This window comes from Mixophyes fleayi, chromosome 3 (assembly GCF_038048845.1).
Source record: "Mixophyes fleayi isolate aMixFle1 chromosome 3, aMixFle1.hap1, whole genome shotgun sequence".
NCBI classification, from domain to species: Eukaryota; Metazoa; Chordata; class Amphibia; order Anura; family Limnodynastidae; genus Mixophyes; species Mixophyes fleayi.
In genome coordinates this window covers 53,562,825-53,579,294 of record NC_134404.1, presented here as the reverse complement: position 1 = coordinate 53,579,294, position 16,470 = coordinate 53,562,825, and the positions used below count along the sequence as shown (strand labels likewise).

General features: G+C 39.3%; 1 protein-coding gene across 2 annotated transcripts in view; it reads right to left on the bottom strand.

The window, feature by feature from the left end:
- Positions 1–16,470, bottom strand: part of EIPR1 (EARP complex and GARP complex interacting protein 1) — a 181,404-nt gene that overhangs the window by 164,690 nt on the left and 244 nt on the right. The window lies entirely within an intron of this gene.

The following is a 16,470-nucleotide window of genomic DNA, read 5'->3' as shown; positions in this document are numbered from 1 at the left end:
TGGCTTCTTTACAGCTCTACTCCGATGCCACGTTCAAATAATGTTGTGTATCAGAGTATTTTATTACAGGCTTAGTTATGGGACCGATAAAATTACACCCTAGGTATTATAGAATTAATCTCATAGGTAAAAATGAAGATGCTAATAAACCACCTGAAATAATTTAGCTTTCCCTACATGAAGCCAGGGAAAATAATTGCTTAGAAAGCAGCTGGTCCACATTCTGAGCTTTGTATTTTGATATACTGAGACTCCTAACAAGCATGTCTCATAATCTGGAGTTAATTAGTACTCTTAGAGCACCAGGAGAGTGATGTGGCAATGTGACACGTAAAAGGATGAAAGCAGCCTCTGCTTTAAAGACAAAGAACATGTATAAAACAATACTAGGCAGTCACCAAGGAAAGATGTGCAAATTTGTAATCTTTAGTTTGGGTGCCCACTGGTGTTTAAATAACGGAAGTACAAACCCCAGAGACACTTCGGGGGGGAATTCAATTGGCCGCATTACTGCCGAAAGTAACGAGTCCTGCGCACTATTAGAGATATTACGGTAATAGTGTGTGTAATTGAAATTACTGTATTAACGGCAATTTCATCGCCAGCTTTTTGCACGCGGCTTTGGGAGCAGAAAGCAGGGTTAAAATTACTGTATTAATAGTAATAGGTTTAGCGCAGCGTTACTCTGGGGAGAACGGAATTCCCTCCCTTCAAGTTAAACAGGAACGTGTTTAACGTGGAGTGGTTAACATGCATTTGAGTCAATAGAGATCAATGGGGCGAACTCTGTGACCTCAATGGTCAAGACTTCTGTTGAACTCAAAAAAATTGAACAGACTGCACCCTAAAAGACCCAGAGTAAGTAAGAATGTGAGGTATAGTAATGATGGAAGCAATCAACATCATCAATTTATATAGCGCCACTAATTCTGGAGCGTTGTACAGAGGACTCACGTCATTCCCTGCCCCATTGGAGCTTACAATCCAAATTCCCTAACCTACACACACACACACACACACACACACACACAGTGACTAGGGTCAATTTGATAGCGGCCAATTAACGTACTAGTATATTTTAAGAGTGCGGGAGGAAACCCATGCAAACACGTCACCCCCTATTACATGCATTGTACTATTTTGAATAAGAGGACCTAATATGATATCCTCATAAGATTCACAGCATTAGAAAAAGACAAAATATAAGAGATACAGAAAGGACAATTAGGAACACACACCGGGGAAGAAAAAGGTAGTTCAGCCGTGGTAACCACTCCTGTCATGTTTTTTTATACACTACAATGCTATTTTAAAGGCCTGAGTGTGGCTATCATAGGTGTCTACTGCAGAATGGATATTATTGGTACTGTATAGTCCTGCCCCTTAACTTAAGCAATTATATCTAACAAATGTGCTTTAAATGTAGAAATGCATTAAACATTCTTTAAAAAACAAAATAAAAAAGGCACATTGCTACAATTTATAAACAAGAAGAACATTCATTGTTGTTTATTAAACCTAGTGGACCAGTTGCAACTTCGTAATTGATTATAAGATACAATTTAATTTGTGTGTGGGCTGGCAGCTATCAAGACAGAATTTGCAACCAATTTCCAAAACGGATTGTATAAATGTTCGTTGTTTTATACTTTGGTATGACAGATTTACAAATCACCATGATCCGTACCCATCAAAGCGGCAAATTTCATCAACATCATTGATGTTTGTACCATTCATGTTAAAGTTACTCCAGTTTCTGACCTGGAGTAATTACTGTGCATGCACGTCCTAGGTATATGCGCATAGGTAATTTTAAAAACCAGGGGACAGCAGGAAGGCTACGGAGAGGGATCAGAGGATTTCCTACCGCAATGCTCTCCCCATAGGATTGCAGGGCAATAGTCATGGGGGTCAAGTTCCGAAAAGTTAAGCTTTCCAGAGCTTCATACATTTGCCCAAACCACAATCACCATTGAGTATTATGGGGAATGCAGTATTATGTGGTAACTTGCCTAATGCAGGAGATATCTTTGATACCTTTTGTTGAATGGTTAGTTTACTTAAAAATGCCTAATCCATGAAGAAAAAGCCATTTTAGGGCTTGATAAATAGGCCCCTATGGATTTAACCAGAGAAGAATCCATTCAAAGAACCTGTGGAACCTAAATGGAATCAATTAATTGCAGGGCATCATAATACCATATATCTATTTGAAGGTATGGCAATCAAGGAACACATTAGTGCAAGGATTCTCAAACCCAATCCTCAGGGAGCACGAACAGTGCATGTTTTCTCTATCGCCTTGCTGGAGCACAGGTCTTTTCATTACCGACTGACACATTTTAATAGATAGGTGGTATAATTATTTCACTTGTGACCTGGAACACATGCAAAAAAAAACAAAAAACCTTAAGTTCTATAAGTGTGAAAAAGAGAGATTTGGAAGTTCTGAAAAATCTTACAGAGAGGTAGTAATAGCACAAAGGGGCATCAGGTTTTATAAACATGCGTCATATTATAGTGATTAAATCTACATCCATGGGATAGGAATCAAGCATGGTGGGATTCTATAAAACGGATTAAGAAAAATCTCACTTTAGCATATGGAAGAGTTTGTGTGAATGCGGTTGCAAACAAATGGATTTTAAATGCAGAGAGAAGCAAAAAAAAGACAAAAGTGCAAAATGTTTCCTTATTTATCAGGGAGATCAAAAAAATAAATGGATGGTGACTATACCCATAATGATTGAACAGGTACTTTGCAGATATTGAAAGTGGCAAGGGAGTATCATAATTGTCAGAGCGAGATGAGATAATGTAATAAGGCAGGATGAGGGATATCATCCAAAAACAAAAACACATACAAATCTGGGAGTCTCCAGAGATGGAAGAGACAAGGAAACTTAAAATAACTACAAGTGGAAGAGGGAGGAGAAACAAGAAATGGCAACAATGAAATGGATACAACAAGCAGGCATACATCTGGAAAGATCAAACAAGAATATGAACTGACTATTGAATTTTTAGACAGAGCTTTCTAAAAACTGTGTAACAATTGTCGAAGTCAAATAATTGGATGAAGTTGTTTCAAATTAATATCCATCAATTTGGTTGTCTTTGTCTGAAAATATACGAATAGCACACTATGGCGTGGAAGGGCGTATTTAACCAAAACACATGCGAACACTTCTACACACATACACATTCACATTCACTTCTAAATAGTTCACCTTAAAATAGTTCCAACACACAGTCCTTTATAATCAAATGTAATAGAGTTAATAGTTAAATAGAATAATGTTAAATACACTTTAGTGAGATCTAAGGTTCAGGATACAGGAAATATCATGTTTAGTATCATTCTAATCCCCTATTTATCATCAGACATCCGGTTCTATCGGCTAAGAGATCACACCTTGCGTATGTTAGTTATGGATGATAGGGAATTAATGATCAGAATGGTATTGTGTGTGTAATGTAAATAGACCAGTTTGAACCAGTTTTTCGGCAGAAAGATACGTATGCAGCTGTTGGAGAGTTGACCCCCACCCTTGGAGGGCATCGTTTGAACTAACCTATGTCTTGCATTATACTGGACTGTCCTGAAGCCTGAACCAATGGAAATATGCTAAGTCATCTCTACTGTTTTCAATGTAACACCAACTGTAAATACACTAGGCTCTGGAACTATAATACAGTCTTCTTGACCGCAGACTTCAGGATTGATTGAATGACTGTATGCTGGATCCCGAGCACCTGCGTATGTATCGGCTGTACTTATTTTATTAATTTGTTACACTTTGCTTCTTGCTATTAAATCACATTGTACGTTGGAACCACACAATTCTAAGTGGACAATTTTCATTGAATAGCAACTAGACGAATTTAACACAATCTTGAGTAAAGTTTAGCTTGTGAATTTAATTTAACAATGTTTAAAAATTATATCTTTAAAAGAATTTGTAAAATGAATCTGTATAAAAGCACACAGACGAGGAATATGTACAATCAGAGAATGTTAGTGGGTAATTAGGCAAGTATAATACGAAAGAGGTTAAGGTAATTGTTTACCCTAATCCTGAAACGATCGATATAGAAATTGGTTGCCGGGTTAAAGAGATCTGGTTATAGAGAGAGCTGATAAAAGAGGGAAAACATTACACACTAAACATTATCTAGGCTGTGAGATAATTAACTGACAAAACACTGGTAAAGATCTTATAGCAAATAATCAAAACAAAGTTTTGAAACTTACTAAGACAAGATGTGGTAAAAGGTATGGTGGATTCAAAATGTTTCCAGTAATGTGGGACACTTTGCCGAAAGTTCACATGAGCATCTTTAAAAACACAGGTAAGACTAGTCATCTCCAGTATAGAGCCACTGAACGGCTCAACATCTGGATGTTAAATTAAGACCACCCTTCCCTCTTCTATCCAAGATTCTCCCTATGCCTATGTACTAAAGGAATCAGAAGACTTCCCTTGGAATTATACATTTAAACTTGGAAGTATTAAAATTGCAGGTTTATAGTAATGTCAGTCGTACTGATGGATGAAGAGCTGTTGAGCATTATGGTCAGAAAGCTAATGAACCAATTAATCTAGCAAGTCTTGGTACCATTAAGTGTGCGCAAACTCATTGGCCTGTTATGTGTGCCAACATATGCACATTTGTGTTTAGGTAAAATGAGAGGAAGAGAAAATGTTCAATGCAGAGAACCAGTGTGTGCCACACCTGAAACTGTAGTCACGTTTTATCAACAATGCGTTGATAGTGTAATCGGGTAGAAGCTGCAGTTTGAAGTGTTTGTGAGGTATTTAAATACCTACAATGTTAACCTGAAGTTTACCACAGTGATGGGTAAGATCAAATTATCAGATTGATAGATCTATAATACTGAAGTATAGAACAACTAAAAGGTGTACACTTGGTTGTAGAAAACCAACTACTAATTCCATTTTACACTTACAATCCCACAAAAGAAAGCATACCTTATAGACAATTGCTGAGGCTAAAATGGAATCATTCTATGGAGGATGACTTTGTCAAGCAGGGTGAAAAAATCATCTTCTCAAAATTCAAAGAGCTTGGCGCCAAGCATAAAGAGGGGCTAGTATGACAGATAGTGAATATTTGCAATGTGTGTCTATCTAAAAGGAGAAACAAAAGATGAAAGACAGTTTTACTATGCGGTGGTAATCAGTTTCATGATACAGACTACCCCGACAGTAACTACAACGACGTGGGAAATTTGAGCACTCATATTAAACAAAAATCGACTTACCATTACACAGATGCACTCATTTCACGACTGGATCTGTTGCTGACTGTTGTAAATGATGTCAATTAAAAACGAGACTCCTCAAAGCGCCAATGCAAGGACCCGGCTGTCTCTTCAATTTACAAGTCAGTAACATATCCGGTGGTCAAATCAGTGCATCTGTGTAATGCTAACTCGATGTTTGTTCCATGTCAGGGTATTGGTGTTCGGATATCAGCGTCATTCTACTCCCTGTCAGATTAGTCAGTGTCGTTAAAGCGTACTACACCCTTACCACGTGCTTAAAATTTTCTTCTGTTTGATGTCACAAAATCTGCCAGAGTAAAAGTTCAATATGTTACAGTCTAATCCTCTTGCTACCAAAAGGTGTAGTTCTTAACCCTTGACCCTCTTTCGGAAGCTCAAAACTGGGGCAACTTCATTTAGGAGTGAATTCAGCTTCAAAGGAAATGAAGAAAAAGGAGTAGATTTAGATGAGTATGATAGAGGTGTAGCTTCCCCTGGGTTTATACTATATGCCCCTGTACCATCAAAATAAATAACACTCTTATTTAACGGTTTACGCACTATATAAGTTTATAAATTTTAAGACTACATTGGTAAATATTATTTTCTGCCATTGTGGCAGATTCTATACACGTAAGACAAAACAGCAGTTTAGGAGGATTCGGGATGCAGGAACATTGTAGATATATTTTAGATTAACAAATACACTCCAGTATGATTGCTCTTTGCAACAGGATGGGTTTACTCTGTTAATCTGTCTCTCATCAGTTTATCTGTGGTTTTGCTTTTTTGGGAGGGAATTCAATTAGCTGTGAAGTGTCTCCGGAACATCCGAAGACACTTCACGGGGGAGATTTGACAGAAATATTCACTCATTTTACCCGTACCCTATAGAGGTGCAAGGGATAATGAGTGGAGAATTCAACCGTATTTGCCGTATGAGGCGCAATGTCTCTGCACCACATCGCCGCCAATTGAATTTCTCAGAGTCTTGGGTCTCCCTTTTACCATCTGCAACCTGCAGTTAATGACCACTCCTGTCGGTGTTACTCTGCAACCAGACACTCACTGACTGCACACTTGTTATAGAGACTAGTTGCTGCCATCACCAGCCTCCTTCACTGGCACCTTGGACCACTTTCTCCTGAATGTTGTATATAGCTGCCACAGCACCTCTCTGCTGGCGACTGCCTGCCTGTCCTGGTCTGAAGTAATCGGTCAGGAGGAACCAGTCACAAAGTGTTGAGGCAGAGCACAGGACAGCCGGGGAACAGAATAATGTTTTAGCCCTTATATGTAGGAATTGCTTGACAATGATTTTTACAATCAAAACACGTTGGTGGGAAAAAGCTTCTCTGCCCAATCTGTTCCCGGTTCTGATGTACTGTGTGTTGCCGGCGATCTATGTACATCTGTATGTGTTTTACAACCAACATACTGGGGGTAAGAGTCCATTTGGAATGAGTTGCAATAAGGAATGTTTTTTATCTGTTTTTATTGTGTGTGTTGAAATAAATATCCCTTTTTGAAATAAGAGGTAATGCACTATCCGTACATTCTGTTCTCTCCTATGGGCAAAAACTGAAGTTCACCTGTTGGACGTTACTAAAGTAAAGAGGAGCATATAGGACACTACACACCTACTATCATAAGTCTTCTTGTAAGTGCATTTCCTGAAGGGTGGAGCACGGAGGGAGTGATTGTTCCACATGAGAGAAGGGTGTTCTGCCATTTCTTGGGTGTATTCAACTACATTTTTGATACATGCAGCATGATGGTTCCTATCTCTTCTCTTTCATGTGTTACGATGAGATAATACAAGAAACATCAATCAAGCTTATCTCTTCATTTCCATCGAGCACATCTTTGGATTCATCAGCGAAAAAGTCACTTCAGCCACCATTAAGAGGCTCCATTGTTGAAAACTGCAGGGCACCGCTGTATTTCATTGCAAACGTACTGATTCTTTGGTATATTGTGTGTATTTTGGTATAGGAAATGTATTGATTTCTAATATATTATGCCAGGTTAAAGGAAGTCTGTTTTGCTGATAGCAGGAAATGCTAACTAAGTTTTTTCATGGCAGACGTGACAAAAACCTGCTTTAGCCTGAAGGCCCAGTAGGAGGTTATTACCTGTTGTCACGTCTTGGTAGAGACACAGCAACCTGTCTCAATAATGTGGACTCAGGATATACGTAATGTAGTATATCACAGATTGCTGTGAATTTTAAGTTAAATTTGCAGCTATATTGCGTTAACTCCACATCTAGAAAAATATCACATCCTGATTTTAAATCATCTGATGCGATATCAGACGCTTCGGTGCCTGGTCGAATCAGGGGGCTGGTTTACCCCCTGCCAGGAATTGTGTCAGAATCTATATAAAAAAGGAGGTCTGTTTGACCATGTAGTATCATTATACCATCTGCACTTCTGGAGATCACTAGTTCCTTAAACTAGTGTGTTTAACTAACCTTATTAGGACACTTCAGCTAATAAACATCACTGCTTCAAGAGCCTGCTTTGACGCCTACTTACCTGCTGTAATTCCTGTGACCTACAGATTAGACCCAATCTAATCCGCTCTCCAGCTGTTCTGAGGTTGGGATCCAGCATCTACTACCAACGCTCTGCCAGCTACCCTGCAGCTCTGGCCAGTGTGATAGGACAGGGGGACCCATACACAGCAACCCAGACCTGAAGACAAGAGGTCAGGTCTACCAGCCTAGGTGTACAAGCGAGGGGGTACTGTAGAAGCGGGGGCTACCATGAAGGATGTGGTTCTAGGTGCCACTAAGGAGCGTAGTGGTGGCAGCAGCAAAAGACCCTCCTACTGCGGTTAGAGAGCGCATTTGGGAGAAAGAAAGGGGACGGTGGCAAGGCAAGGCCAGCCGGTCCCCAGCAAAACACAACAGACAGGGTGGTATAGGAGGTCCATCCTGTCACACCAAGAAATAAAGCAACTTGGAGGGAAATATATATTGACACTTGATCTGCTGTTTCTATTTTCTATAAGTGCCCAAACATCTCCAGGGGGGGTTGTGATAGTGAGCACTACTAATGCTACTGCTATATATGCGGAACGTAAAAATGTGGCAACTACAGCAATTATTCTATATACGGTGGGGGCATCAATCAATGTGTATAGAGGGTGACACTGCACCTGAAAGCAGAAGGCAAGCTATGGTGCTATATTATCACGTCTGTGCAATCCCTCTTTATATACCTAAGAACCAGCAGAGTCTCCTTGGACTATACGTATACCACCTCTACTTCAGGAGGCCTTCACTAAATATTAAGTATAGCTAGTCTGACTCTTGACAGCTTTGTGCATTTAAGTTGCTGGGAGGTCTGAGCAAATTGCTTGTTGCCCTCTACTGTTCTGACACTGATATGCCATGTTTAGCAGAAGATGAGATAGAGTGGAAGACTGCATGTATGAAAGAGGATATTGCTTATTTGACAACCCAAATTGCGGTGTGCAAGAAAAAATGTTTTACATTAAAGAATGACTAAGGTACAATAATGTAATGTTTGGGCTTCTACAAGAACAGTCAAAGGGAAGCAACCCAGGAGACATCCTTGAGAAATGGCTGATCAGTGTACTGGGTCCAAAGACATTCATGCACTTTGTGGTGGAAAGAGCACATTGCATCGTATCAGAGTTCACCACCTGAAGTAGCTCCACATAAATTCATAGCCAAATTTCTTCACTATCAGGATAGGGATACAATCCTCAGATTGGCTACACAAAAAGGGCAACATGACTATGAAAATCATCTCATAATAGTTGGTTTTCTCAATGGATGTTCAAAAAAGTCAAGTTCAGTTCATTTAGTAAAGAGAGGTCATTTGAGGTGATCTACATTTCCACCTTGCAATGCTTTTTTGTCCAGATTGGGTATGGTGCCTGAGAGTAGATCATATTTGTTTAATAGCTATGGACTGGTTGGATCCCTTGGTTTCAGCAAGGGCACCAATTGAACTTTAAAAAGTCAGTTAATTTTATTTTTTATTTTATTAAATGTGTACCAATGCAAGCAAGGTAAAAATAGGTAAATTAATAGTACTGAAGCTAACATTATATATGCATACCACTACAAGGTTATAAAGTATCAAGACTTCCCTTACTGATGTGTAAAAATATTAGTAAAAGAATGTCAGCAGATTGGATAACAAAAGTATAATGATAGAATAATCTAATAAATATAAATGCTTAGTGGCGTGTGTTAGTCTGTCTGTGTGTGTGTAAAAAATAAAACCAAGCTGCAGCGCCACCTGCTGGGCGGAGTTATACACTGACCTACTAAATTCTTAGTGTGTGTGGGAAAAAAATTCAGAAAGGGCTGAAATTTGGTATAATAAGATGTTTTTAATTTTTTAATTTAATTTGTTAATTGTTAAAAATGTTTATAAAGATTTAAAAAAAAATATATATATATTTCTTGAAGGAGAAGTGACAGTTGGGAGTGGTTGGTGGTTGCCGGGAGTGGTTGGTGGTTGCCGGGAGTGACAGTGGGGAGTGGTTGGTGGTTGCCGGGGGTGACAGAGTGAGAGGAGTGCGATACTCAGGACCACTGAGAGAGATCCCTGTGTCTGGATAGACATCTGGATAGATGTGGCGATGAAAATGAAGGATGAGGTGATGGAGAAGAATGATGAGGTGGTGACATGTGGACAAAACCACGTTAAAAAAGGGCGCTTACGTCGGGAAGTAACGCTCTTCCCCTGAGGAGGCCTGGGCTATGGCCCAAATGCATGACAAGAACCTTTTTAACACCTTAAGTAGCTTGATTTGACTAGAATGCATGAGTATCATGCACGGGTTAACTTGTCTAATATATATAAGCCTAGCGGCGTGTGTTAGTGTGTGTGGCAAAAACTATTTTCTCAGAAAGGGCTCATCCAATTGACCTGAAATTTGGTATACTGACATTATTTGACAAAAAAAATTATAATAGTGAAGTCAGTTAACTTCCATCATCCCCCCTTCCCCCCGTGGGAGGGGTAGTAAAGGCTAAATTTACGAGTTGAGGGCTCAAACTCTTTTTCGTGAGGTAATTTTACCTCATGAACACACATGCGTAGTATACTTAACACAGTGAAGAAACCTGATGAAAGCACCATATGCATGGATGTCATTACTGTGCTACCAGCCTTCCTAACAACTTGGCAAACACCTACTATTACTACTCACGCCCTACTGACAAGTCCGCAAAAAACTACTACTGACGCTTTCCTAACAAGTCAGCAAAAATTACTACTCACGCTGTACTAATAAGTCCGCGAAATATAAAGCACAATCCAACTTCTATAGCCCTCACTATCAAACAATAGCAAACAAATTCATTAGCTTATTTTTATTTTTTTTATTCTTATTTAAATGGGGAGGTCAAAAAAATACGCAAATTAAGAAGAGAGGCGAAGGGCGAAAACTGCCCAAATGCGCAAATCAAGACAGAGTCAGAGAGAAGATATGCGAGAGCAGGAAAGAGAGGCAAATAGAATTGCAATGAGACAGTTAAGAGAGAGTCAGAATGACCAGATGCGAGAGCAGGAAAACCTTAAGTAGCTTGATTTGACTAGAATGCATGAGTATCATGCACGGGTTAACACATATATATATATATATATATATATATATATATATATATACACACACACACACATACATATTTAAATCCAGAAATTGACATAAACCTAAAATGTATAGTGCTAAATGTAACTTCGATAAATCAAAGTGGAGCCTGCTCTTTGTGGTTTATATCAGGGGGAAACTACATCTGGAATGAATACTTCCAAAATTCCCCTCCAGTATAGTTGAATATGGTGAGGGAACCAAATCAGGTGAAGAAAGGTTCCCGACTTAGCATGACATTTGAACCACAGACCATGGGGGGTTTTCAATTGTTAGCGAGATGCGTTAAAATTTCGCGCTCGAAAAAAAAACAAAAAAAAAAACGCTCGTTTTTTTTCCTGTTCGAGCGTGCGTTTAAAAACAAAAAAAAACAAAACCTCAATTCAATTGTTTTTTTGCATTCACCCCCTCGCGCTCTATTATTGGCCCTAGCGAGTTTGAAATGAGGAGTGGTTAAGGCACTCATTTTACTATAAAAAAATAAAAGTAAATTAATGCAATCAAGAATGGTCCCATCACTGCACAAGAGAATGGGCCCCCACACTGCAATGAAGAAGGGCCCCAGCACTGCAAGCAACAATGGCCCCCCCCTGGACAGCAGAATTAAAGATTTTACAAGGAGGTACATTTTTTGAAATTTACAAACATTTGAACACTGGCCAAGCATGGACATTTGTAAGGTACAAATATTTGTGGGACAGTGGGCAAGCCGGACCTTTCTTCGAAGGTAAAAATATTTGTTGGGACTTTGCGTAAATGAGTGTGTGTAAGTAAAGCATCATAAAACTGAGGATTTCGTCCATGGTGAGTTTTTTTTTATTTATTTTTTTAATTAAAATCTATGGTGTACATGAGGGTGTTTAGTGTATTTCTTGGGGTTTTATTATTTTTAATAAAGATTTGTGGTTGGAATGAGGGTGTTGTGCTTTTATTTAACATTTTGCTTTGTGGAAACTACAGATCACAGCCAGCCGTGGGTGTAAGAGCATGTTGGCACTTGTGGTTCTACTACAAGTGCAAACATGCCCTGGGTGCTATGGGTATGCTGGTGCTTGTAGTTAGACAAGTAGCAGCATGCCCACACTATTTAGGACAATATGGCTGGCTGGGACATGTAGTTCCACAAGTAAAAAAAATTTTTTTTTGTTTTTTTTTCATACAAAAACCCCATTTATTACCCTACTACCCACAGCCCAGGGGTAGTAGGAAGAGCCCTAGTGCTATCGGCACTGGCCTGGGTGTCCCTAGTGGGGTGGCCCGCTTACATTTTTCAGCGGACCACAATCCCTAGGGAAACCAGGCCAGCGCTGAACAGTCTGTGGGTGTTCATTATGGCCGTGGGACCCAAACTGCGTTTCCCCCCCCCACCCCCCTGTTATAGTGCCTATCACCCCGGCTGGTTTGCCTAGTGCTGGTTCAATTAAATTAGGGGGAACCCTACGTCAAATTTTTCACACATCAATAGCCTGCCAGCACTAGGGCGAAGACTAAACAGAGTGGGGAGCAAACGATTTTGCTTTTAAAAAAATAAATAAAAAAACATGATACTTTTTTTTGGCACAACCACCCCGCCCCCCCCCCCCCCCTTAAAAAAAAAAAATATATATATATAAAAAAGTTTAAATACATGCACCACTATGGTTTTTTCTAAAGGGGGAAATTTCCAAAAATTATTAATTATTATACACTTTTTTTTAGTACTTTTCTTTTTTTAGGTTACTTTTACACCTATTTTCTCAGTTTAATGTATATTTTTCTTAACTTAATAAAAATAAATTTTCTTTGAGTAGACCATGGAGGTGCGAGATAAAACAGCATATTTGCCTTTTTCACACTCGGCGTTAAAAAAAACAATTGAATAGCTTTTTCCGCTAAGGGTTCGCAGCCAGCCTATACTTTAACATTGACAAACGCTTGGAGCGCGATAACACTGTTTCGGTAAAAAAAAAAAAAAAAAAAAAAAAAAAGATTAGAATTGCGTGAGAAGTTTTCGCGCTCGAAAATAAGGTAAAATAGCAAAAAAATGACTTTGCACGCTCAAACTTCCAAACTCGCTAACAATTGAATACCCCCCCATGAACCTAATTCATAGAGACTAACCTCTATCCAATTGTCTGAGGAGAGAGAGGTTATATAAGTCTTCCACATGAAACATCTATAGGGAAAGTGTTAAGATATTAAGACTATCTATTTAACTCTTTTGAGTTAAAGTCACCGAGTGTGTATATTGACATTACCTCTTCAGCCGTGGTGAGCATGAGTTATTGCACAACCTGTTTCATTAAATTAGGATGTGCTTCTCTCCTGACCTGATTGGACATTTGAAGTTTAAAGAAAACCCTCCTTTTACATGTTTCTTTATCAGTGATTGAATTTACTCTGAAATGGCTCAGTTTGCTGGGCTTTGCTTCAAACTTGGAAAACAGCATACAAAGACTTCAGACTGGCAAAGACGCATTACTATTCCAACTTTGCATTCTGGCATCCAGCTTACTTTGAATTCTCTTGGTGAGTACAGCAGCTTAAACATAGACCTGCATATATAGAACAATTCTCTGCTGAATAGGAAGAATCTCTTTCTATATCACTTTGTCTGCTGATACTGCACTGAGAGGCCCAGGACTTGCCTTGGCTGTGCTTGGGGTTTGGAAACCTTTCAGTGATCAGGAATATTGAAAAATCTCAATTACTAAGATTGAATCTTGTGAGTGCTATGTATGATTCTACTACCTGATCTTTTATTCTTCTGTGTGAAGTACTACAGACTGCTAGGGTCTCCAGATCTTTAATTCATTACAGCAGTCAGACAACTGTTTTCTGTTTATGATCTACTCTTCTTATCTTCCTACTCTACCTCCTGTCCTCTTGATCCTATTCCCTTACAAATTGGTAGATCCCTGTCTCCTGTGCTCATTTCACCTCTAACTAAAATCTGTAATCTCTCGCTCTCTACTGGCACCTTTCCATCACTATACAAGCATGCAGTGATTACTCCTATTCTAAAAAAAACAAGATTCCGACCCAAACTCTCTCTCTCAAATTACCGTCCCATCTCTCAGCTCCCTTGCCCCTCAAAGCTTCTAGAGAGACTTGCCTACACTCGCCTCACACGCTTCCTTTCCGCAAACAACCTGTTGGATCCTCTTCAGTCTGGCTTTCGCCCTCAACACTCCACAGAGACTGCGTTGATTAAGGTTGTCAATGATCTGATCACTGCTAAAGCTAAACGCCATTACTCTCTCCTAATTCTCCTGGACCTCTCAGCTGCATTTGACACCGTTGACCACTCTCTTCTCATACAAGCGCTGCAATCCCTAGGTCTTCAAGACACTGTTCTATCCTGGTTCTCATCTTACCTTTCTAATCGATCTTTCAATGTTAATTTGTTTGGGGCCACCTCTGCTCCGCTTCCTTTATCAGTTGGAGTACCACAAGGCTCAGTGCTAGGTACTCTGCTGTTCTCTATTTATACCGCTTCTCTTGGAAATCTAATAAGTTCCTTTGGCTTTCTGTATCATCTCTATGCGGATGATACCCAAATTTATCTATCCTCTCCTGATCTCTCGACATCTGTGTTGTCCCGTGTAACTGACTGTCTTTCTGCCATTTCATTTTGGATGTCCTCTCGCCAACTCAAACTTAATCTTTCTGAAACAGAGTTAATAATATTCCCATCCACTAACAAGAGCTTACCTGACATTTCTATCTCAGTTGATAACATGACCATAAATCCCACCCCACAAGCTCGCTGCCTAGGTGTAATCCTTGACTCAGAACTATCCTTTGTTCCCCACATTGACTCTATATCTAAATCATGTTACATGCATCTAAAAAACATTTCCAAAATTCGCACATATCTCACGCAAGACACTGCAAAAACCTTAATTCATGCACTTATATCCCGCATTGACTATTGCAATTCCGTCCTTACTGGTCTTCCGTAAACCAGACTCAAACCCCTAAAATCTATTTTGCACGCTGCGGCAAGATTGATTTTCCTTGCAAATCGCTATTCCTCTTTTGAATCACTCTGTATGTCTCTACACTGGTTGCCTGTTTTATACCGAATCCAATATAAAATACTTTTACTAACCTACAAGGCCATCAACAAAGCTGCACCAACATACATCTCAATTGTAAAGCACTACGGAACATGTTGGCGCTATATAAATAAATGATGATGATAACCATCAGGAGATTGAGAAAAGACAAGGAATTCATAGATTAAAACAGAGCTCATGAAATAATGGTCATTATAAGGGTGGCCTGTGACAGTAGCAAAATAGGGCATAAGGATGTGGCTGGATCAGCCTTCAGATACGAACATTTTAAGAAAAAAAAAAAAACACATTTAAATAACTATATTTATTTCTATTATTAGTGAAACATGCCTTGTGTATTTATACGTCGGAGGCAGAATGCCCACAGCATGCTTGTGTCACAATGTTACACAGGCTATCTCTAGGAAAGCATCTAAGGGAGCCCAGGTAATGGGAATGTATCACCTTAACTACTACATTCCTTTGAGTGTGTGTGTTAGGGCTAGTAGTGAAAATTGCCCCAATGGTGATTGTATGTAGTTATTTAGAAATAGCAGATTAGCCTAATTTCCCAATTTTAGCCACCCCAGTAGCCTCTAAACTTAGAGCTACACATCAATGCTAATATCATCATCATCATTTATTTATTTATATAGCGCCACTAATTCCGCAGCACTGTACTCATTCACTGCCCCATTGGAGCTTACAGTCTAAATTTCCTAACACACACACACACACACACACACACACACACACACAGAGACAGAGACAGAGAGAAACTAGGGTTAATTTGATAGCAGTCAATTAACCTACCAGTATTTTTTTGGAGTGTGGGAGGAAACCCACGCAAATACGGGGAGAACATACAAACTCCGCACAAATAAGGCCATGGGCGGGAATTGAACTCATGACCCCAGTGCTGTGAGGCAGAAGTGCTAACCAGGTAGCCACCATGCTGCCCAATTAATATGTAATATTGCAGTGCTGGATGCTTTCCTGTTTGCAAGAGTAGTCTGCCCTAATGACTGAAAAGTGGATAAATAAATTGGCCGTAGGCATACAATCCTTGCCCAATCAAATCTATGACTGATTGGTTGGCTCAATGAGATCTATCCCCTCTCACAAACTGGCCAACCTGCTCACATCATCCACTAGTATTGGTCCAGTATTTTATATTTGAATTTATGGCTGGGAAGAGATGATGTGCCTGCTACACTGCAGTCCTGATCCAAAGTATTATAAATACTGAAATTCAGGAACACATTTGTATAACCTGGGACTGTTTCTGGAAATTAGGATCAGGTAAATAATACATTATCTCCAAGCTCAGCAAACAAACCGAGATTTATATGAAAACAGATACTGTGCATTATACCCAGCATACATAAAAAACGAACTATAGAACAGGTAGTCAAAATGGACAATATGAGGAACAATACACTTCAAAACTGGAACTTAGTCTGCAATAGTGGCTCTTATGATTTTTAAGGTACATTGTGC